The sequence below is a fragment of the Triturus cristatus genome, chromosome 3_2 (genome assembly GCF_964204655.1).
Source record: "Triturus cristatus chromosome 3_2, aTriCri1.1, whole genome shotgun sequence".
Lineage (NCBI taxonomy): Eukaryota > Metazoa > Chordata > Amphibia > Caudata > Salamandridae > Triturus > Triturus cristatus.
The window spans coordinates 1,024,647,126-1,024,655,613 of NC_140584.1; the positions used below are offsets into that span (position 1 = coordinate 1,024,647,126).

Genomic DNA, 8,488 nt, shown 5'->3' on the forward strand with positions numbered 1-8,488 from the left:
CAAGACTTTCTGCTTAATAAATGATGCAACCCGTTGAAGAGTTTGAGACCCCTCAATCCCCTCGGTAGCACCTACTATACGTAAGTTCGAGCGTCGCGAGTAATTTTCAAGTTCCTCAAGTTTGTTCTCTAATATGTTTTTAGGTCTCGCCTAGTGTTGCAGCGTGCATGCGCTGCTCGCTCTGCGAGTCAGATTGTGGGAGAAGAGATTTCAGAAGGGGACTTGAAGCCCCGTCCATCATTTTCATAGGGTCGCGTCAGCGTTTATGCTAAACGCTGGCTTCCCATTGAAAAGGATGCTTCTCGGTTACAGACCTGTCTCCCTTTTGGACGGCCCATCCGGACTGGGTCGTTAGCTTCACGGCTGTCGTGAAGGAATTTCTTATCTATAGGGGGCATGTATGTTTAAGAGTTAGTCTGTGCCTAGGGGGCGTGTAGTGACGGAACATGTTTACGAGTTAGTCTGTGCCGGTACCTCGCCGTAGCATGGTGTGCCCTCGCGCAGACACACTAACACCCCGTGAATAGCTGGCTGTAAACGGAGCTAAGTTTCAGCAGAATATCCGGTCCGGAGTCAGCTCATCATACCTGTACGCTGTGTTGTTCGCCAGCGGTGGGTTGCAGATGTCGCTGAAGTTCGGGTCATTCAAGCAGGTGGTGTTCTCCCCCACTCTCACAAGGTACTGCTGCAGAGTGCTGGCCGATGCGCCACCTCGAGGGCGGAACAGTTGGGGACGGGAAACTTTGCAACTATGTACGGCGCCGAGAAGCCTTTGCTGGTGTTTTGGAAACTGCCAGGTTTCTTGAGGGCATTGTTGGGATGTAAACAAAGGGGGCCCGTGTTAATTACCAGACTAGCCCAAGGCGATTCCATAACTGCCATGGGGGGAGGGTCGGAGACCCTGCTGTGAGGAGGCAGCTCATTCCCCATCTAGAAAGTAAACCCTCCTAGAACGTTACCACTCATGCCGCTTCGAGTAAACACCTGTACTCCCCAGACACCTGCAGTCCATATAGAGCAACCGAATAGAGCAAGTAGTCTGAGAGCCCCATGGCGAGTTTTTGGCAGATAGCGCCTTCAAAGACAGAGACCAGTTTCTGCAAGGCAACCATGGTCAGCGTGGGGTTATTGGCCAACATCAGAGGATTTACAATCTCTGGGCCCACTGCTGAGGAATAAGCGGAGAAAAGAAACTGCGTCATTCATGCTTTTCCGCCCTCTAAAAATTCTAAATAAGGAACGAGAACGCAAGCAATTGCATGGTTAATTTTGTTTGCAGATTTATATAGCGCGAACTCGACCCCAAGGTATTGGAGTGCTTTACATGAGCACCAGTTACGTTACACAAGGACACATTCATTTTTCGTAGGCACGGGGATATTAAGTGATTTGCCCAGAATCATAGGATGAGGAGCCGAAGCTCGAACCTGGTTGTCCAGCTCAAAGGTAGCAGCTCTGGCCACCAGGCCACATCCTCTTCCCAATTAGTTACGCGTGCTAAAATTGTGTTTTGTAAAATATATAAATGTTACTTTTCAGATTAGCGTGTATGCTACTTGATGGCGCTACCAGTGAAGCATTTATTTACACTTTAACTGAAGTTAAACAAAGGAGAATATTAAGGTTAATCGAGAGCAAGAGTGACAAAAGGGAGTGATAAAAAAGTGTACCTGTGCATGTTTAAAAAAAATAATTAAGCCCAGCACAGAATAAAAAAGACATATATCCAACGATGCATCACAAGCTCACACTACAGTAACACTGCCCACAGGTTTCTGTTATACGCCTACCCTCAAAATTAAAGCAAATGTTTTATAGCCGATATAATGACCTTAACACTTCTAGGTCAAGTTTAAGTTATTGAGAGGAAAGGATAAATAGGGCCGAAAAACGGATTCAATTGATATTAAAAAATAGTCTGAAACATATACGGTGGTGCAACTTTCAACTACATTTTTTGCCCCGCTACTGAAGTACAATTAATCATTTTCCCAGAAAGTTTGAGAAAAAGGCTAGTGAGTAGTAGAAGCTAAAGTAGGGTTTGTTGATGCCCTAACTTTCCCATGGCGGAGTTGACGGATTGCAGTGCCCAGCACAGGCACAGTAGGCGGAAGAAAGAATACATGGCGAGCAGGCAAGGAGCTCCTAAGTCAGACCGTTCGTTCAGCACAACAGCAGCTTTCTGCACACACGCTCGGCTTTCTGTGAGGGTCACCTGCCGGGCCCCGCCACATTGTACTTGGGGAAGAGCTTGACAGCGAAGGGTTAATCGTCATGGTCTTTCATTTCAAATGTTTGTATGTGATAAAAGACATTGTCATTTACAATGCCATTTACAATGCCAATAGCTCTAATTTAAGCAAATGCGAGACCTATTGCATTTCTAATGCTTGTTATCTTTTGCTGCCTCATGTTCTCTCAAGAGCATAGTGTTCATTTGATCCTCAATGAGGGCAATCCTTGATTCACCTTCTTGAATTCTAGCTGGAAGACAGGTGACTGCCTCCTCAATTTTCCCAAGACGCGAATGGGATTTCTTTATTTCTCTTATCTCCTCCAAGATTAGATTCAGCATGATTTTTATGTCCATCTGTTGGATATTAACTCCTTCAGTCCATGATTCAGATGCCTCCTGATGTAGTATTCCATCTTGATTCTGGCTCCCGTTTGACTGACCTGGGAATTCAGATCCTCCTCCTACAAGGTGACTGGAGATGTAACTGAGGCTGTATCGGAGCCTCAGGCTGAGACTGAGTCATAATGTCCTCAGGAGGTGATTGATTAGGCACCAAAGCCTCGGTCTGTGGCATTGATGGTATAAACTGGCCTTGCAAAGGCTGAGCAGACTTTTGTAGTATCGGAGCGACTATTGAAGGAGCCTGAGCAAGCGCCTGGTCCCGAGATGATACAGAGAGGGTCTGTAGGGGACTAGTTAGCACCCCCTCTGGCCCCTCCTCTATAGATCTCGGTAATTCTGCCATGAATTTGGCTGGAGCCAACTGAGATACTTTTGTCTTGAGGAATAACGGAAAGTCTTTGGAATTTTTCGCCGCATCCTTACTTACCCTGCTGCAACCTCGGCTGCCTGTTCCTTTCCTACACTAATTGAATCGTTCAGCTTTCCACCCGGTTGCTTCTGTGCAACTAAATCTCCGCCCTCCTGGCGAAACTCGAATGGCTCTTCTTCAGCCTCAGAGCTCTCGAAGCTTGAATTCAACCCAGGTCGATTTGAGATGTGTTCAACTCTGGCTGTCGATGACACAGCTTTTGCTTGAGCCAGGCGAGTTTTGGCTTTAAAGTCAACTTTGGCAATGGCTTTCGACTGCTTTAAGTGTCTTCCCATTTTAGCTTGAACCTCCAGTCTAGCCTGCACGGTATATAAAACCACCAAGGTCTTGCTTTTCCACACAGTAAACCTTGACCTTTAGGGGGGAGAGCTGCCAACTCTAGAACCAGTCAAAAGAGAAGGGAAGTAAGAAGCTAATCTCTCTTACAGCAGCCCCTCCCCCTATTTCCGGCAGCAAAAGCAAATGTTTTTCCCTGGCAGGCTCACCTTCGCAGTCCGACTTTTTCCCTGGCTACACATCGACCTCTGGGCTCAGGACGCCATAGTTACGCTGTGGAGGTTGTGAATGGCTCAAATCGGCGCTGCTTTGCTCCGCGCCGTACTCCGCCAGTCAGCCTCCAGTCAGCCTCCGGGCGGTGGAAATCAAACACCTGCGGCCAGAATGTTTTCCGCAACCCCCTTCAGACTGATTATAGTGATGAGCCCCGTTATGAGCCCCTAACTGTAGTTCAGCAACGCTCACCGCAGAAAACATAAAAAACGCCAGCCGGCAAAGTCTTCATCCGGACGCTCGGGAATCCGGAAACTCCATTACAGGGGGAGGAGCAACAGTCACCTGTGGCTGCACGGAGGCGGGGATATCCGTAGCCATCACCAGACCTAATCTGAAAGGCTAATTGTTAACTATAACGTTCCTCTATCCTATGGTGTTTTCAAAATCTAAGGTTTTTTAAAATTCTATTTGTTAATTGTAAGGTCAATTTTTTTGTAAGTGAGCCTCTAAGATATTCATACTTTCTTTCTATAACTGGATAGTGTGTGCTATATTCCTATAATACACCACTTATTTTTTATTTCATGTGTGTTTATCAGAAAATACATTAATAATTGGTTTTAATTTTAACAATTTTGTAAGTCGGCACAACATTGTTGCATTTACAGTGCTCCTTCACTTCAAATGCTTAGAGTATGGATTGTGGGCCAAAGCTATATATGTTGGGCTAAAGAGTCTGCAAAAAAAAGAGGTATTGACAGGGACTTGGATTTGCCAAATGTGCAGATTACTTGGTTTGGCCAGAGAGGGTTAAAGTTTTATCAGTTGCTGGCTTTGGTTAAATCCATTGTGGATTCCCAAGATCCTCAGCTCATGATTGTTCACTGTGGTGGCAATGACCTAGGCACATTGACTGGGGTAGGGCAGGAAATCCTAATGAAAGAAACCTTTGCAGAACTGATGTCGCTTTTCCCTCACACTGTCTTGGTGTACTCTAAAATATGCCAAGGACAGAAATGGAAGTGGTCAAATCAATTCTGTCCACAGATTGAGAAAGCCAGGAAACATGTTAATATAACTGTTTCTGCATTCCTCAGAGACATTTGCCCGGGCTGTATGTGTAACAACAATCTGCGTTTTGACATGCATGTAATTTATAGAAATGATGGAGTGCACTTTACAGATGTAGGCAACGGGGTTTTTCTAAGTAACCTAAAACTCCTCATCCGGTCTTATGTGTAGCAGCCATATACACACAACCAACACAACAGCTCTTGTCAGAGCCACCCCAGTACCTGAAAAATTGTTTTTTTTCTAAAGTTTTTGGGGATCTTCGTGACAACGTCGCGATCCCCGTGGACATGTCGTGAAAACGGAAAACAAAAGCAGACATTCAATGGCCACCGACACATCCAAAAATAATATGTACAAAAATCCATTCTAACATTGCCCTAGAGATATTACTATATTTATACTTCTTTCAAAGCATGTTTGAACTCATATTTTTGTACTAAGTCTCTTTAAAAACCATCTTTCAGACCTATTTTCTGTTATTGCGGTTATTCGGGACATCGCAATGACGTTGTTAACCACGACAATCACGCCTTTTCCATAAAGTGAAAACACATATATTCACACACATTACAGTATTTTACACACTAGAGATATATAACTATACACTTCAAACTCATGTTTTTCTAGTGTATTTCTAGAACATCTATCTCTAAAACCTAAACCTACGTTCTGTATCCGCGCTGAGGGAGGAGATCACAATGACGTTGCTTATCGCGATCCCTGCGGTTGTGCCGCGAAAGCGTAAAGCAAAAGCAGGAATTCAATAGCCACCACCCAACGAAAAAATTATTAAATAAATTAATTCTAACCATCACAGTTGATAACTCACTATATAAATAACTCTACAAAAACATTTATCAATATCTCTATAACAATGCATACTAATGAATCACGTATATATTTTTTTATATTTTCACCAATATTTGCGACGACATTGATAGTCACAATGTCCCTGCAATGGTATACGGGGGGCCGTGCTGGCGGTCGCTGCATCATTGCGAATAGTGCACGCTATTAAAAAAATCTATTTTGAACAAATAACTTCTGTCACTAACACCTCCATTTCTCAACCATGGGGTCAGAGCATCTCCACCCTAACCCCTTATGTGGGCTTTCACACAGATTTTCAGCCCTGGGAACCGTTCCCGATAAATAAAATGGTGGGCGCAACCCTTTATTCAGGTTGTGTCCAGCCAATCAGAGCTTTCCCGTTGGTATGTGCCTTCGCGATTTATCGCAAAACCTTTATTAAATATCTGCTGCCAGAGATATCGCTATAATTTGAAACTTAAATTTCTCAAAAACTACTGAAACGATTTATACCAAATAAGCAAAAGGCACTTCCTTGAACTAACATCTACCTCCCTGCCAAATTTGGTGTAAGTCTGTTCAAGAGTTCAGGCTGTAGAGGTGAATAAAGGTTCCTATAGGAATTAACATTACAAATGCAACCTTATTTCATGCCCCCAAATTCTCAGTCCCCACTGCACGGTCACCCCAAACTTTCCCAATCAATAATACCCACCGTGAAACTTTTTGGGCAAAATTTCATGCAGGTTGGTCAAACGACTCCAAAGTTATGGCCAAGTCAAAAAATGCTTTTCATATGGAAACTAGGTCCTAACTATAACTACCTACTGACAACCGCCAGGAGGTAATATGTATAAATATATATGTATATATATATATATATATACATATTTAATTGTGTCACTAAAATAGTAGTTCATCATATTGTCATGCAAATTTCCAGATGTGTTGAGGGGACGCCAAAGAGTCACGTGACAAGATAGCCATCTGATTGGTTAGCTCCACTGTCATGATCGTAATCCAGCAAAATCCAGCTGGTCCAATACTCACTGTGGAAACCATGGGGCCCGTGTTCAGGCTCTGTGCCTGGAGAAAGTTGTTCTAGGCCCACTTAATGGACCAGTTGGTGATGCAGAGCCTGGCATTACATCTGTATAGTGACCGGTGCAAGCCCTGAGGTGCGGCAGGTGGAGCCTAGGGAGTTGAACACATGGTGAAGGAGTGTAAGAAGAAGGCAGAAAAGTTTTGGCTTTTTGGACCCTGGATTGCTGCAGGGCTGTAAGCCGAGCCAGAGATGACAGTGGAACATGCGGGGCCACTCTGGGCTGACTCAGAAGCCCAGTTTCTGAAGCACCAGCTGAAATTCCACTTATGTACCTGTCAGGGCAAACCTTGTAGCGGAGCTGGTGGAATGTGAGTCCTGAGCAGGCAGTGAAGAAGGTGAGCAGCACTGTTTGGTGTTGGGGGAAGGAGCAAACTGAGCCGCGGCCTGCCAGGTCGCTCCGTATTTATCGGATGGGAGGTTGCGCCAGAGTTGATGGTGAAGCATATGGTACGTTCAACCCGTAGCTTACAGTAGCTAACTCTAGGAACCCTGCTCTGTGGGCTCTGGATGTGGCCATCACGAGGTTGGGACTGATGGGGCCCAATGCCTTTTGTCGGTCTCTTGGCAATCCTGCAAAAGCTGGCTAAATGCCGCTAGTCGCCTGCCGACTTGAGGTGCCCAGACAAGTGTCTATGACTGGTGCTCAGTGGCTGCATATAGCATACATTCCACCAAGCGAGGACTACTGAAATACAGTGCCTGCATGCCTTTGGAAATAGTAGGTATCCTTTTTGGAATGTTAGAGGCTGCAGTACATTTACCCAATTAATGAACCTATATGGTGGCTCACTAGAGAGCGGGGAGAGTTGGAGTAGTGAACTTGTGCATGCTGGTTTGCTGACATGACAAATTGGACCCAGGGGCCTCAAGAAGACACCTGAACTAACTGAGCTTCACGCTTCCTCCTGTGGACTGTGCATGACTGGCAAAATCGGCAAGTCTGAACCAAATCATCCTTACTAAACTGTTTCAGTGCTCAGAAACACGTTTAACATGCTCTCCTTTTTATTTATACATTGAAACTATGAAATTAGCAACAAAAGAAGTGCTTGTGGCTGCGGGAAGTGGGAGGCAGAAATGGGGGGTCCACTGCCTGACAGATGTTGGAAATATTGCTGTGAAATGCTGTTTAACTAAAGACACAACTCATACATTTTAACAATTTACATTACCCTAACATTACACCAGAATGAATGGCTAGATGAATTAATTCTGGGCCAACTACATGCAAGAAATGTATAAATGTAAATTAGGGGTTTCTTGCATCTGGCCTGGCACTGCCTGCTTGTACAGACTAACTGATGCAAGGTGTTTGACACCATATGCTTGATGACTGATAAGCACATAAAAAGGTCCCCCCTATTTACTTGGCTACACAGAGGAGGAACCTAAAGCTATACCTAAATTTACATCAATATCACTGTTGATCACAAAAAGGATGAGTACTATGCCACCAAGTCACAATTTATGACTGAGCTACAGAATATACTGCAACAAAATGGTTGAAAACTATGCAGCATTATCTCGTACCGCAGTGAGTCCCTGAGATTTCGGTGATCCGCTGCAGACCTGTTTGCTGAGTCAAGCAACTGGAATACAAATGGAGAACAAGTCAAGACACCACAGATTAAATATCTTCAAATTATTCCTAATTTTAAATCTGATGCAATCAAAGTACTTTTAGCACTAAGTACCAACTTTAGTTTTAATTGCGACGCACTTAAGATCACTTACTGCCAGTGTACCCTGACCTCTCTGCCCTGTTTCCGCCGCGGCTGGAGTGCCGTTTGAGCGGTGGGCCGGGTCGGGTGCCTGTTACTCACTTCCGCTTAAGGCAGCGGTCTAATTGTCGGTTTCAGCGTGCCTACAAAACCCCGATGCCAGCAAGGACGCGCAGCAGACGCGTGCAGCAGGCCCGCCAAAGGCAAGCCCGTCTGCT

General features: G+C 44.9%; 1 pseudogene; it reads right to left on the bottom strand.

Moving 5' to 3' along the window:
- Positions 1-550: 550 nt before the first annotated feature.
- On the bottom strand, positions 551-2,125 carry LOC146859020 (uroplakin-3a-like; annotated as a pseudogene).
- Positions 2,126-8,488: the final 6,363 nt, after the last annotated feature.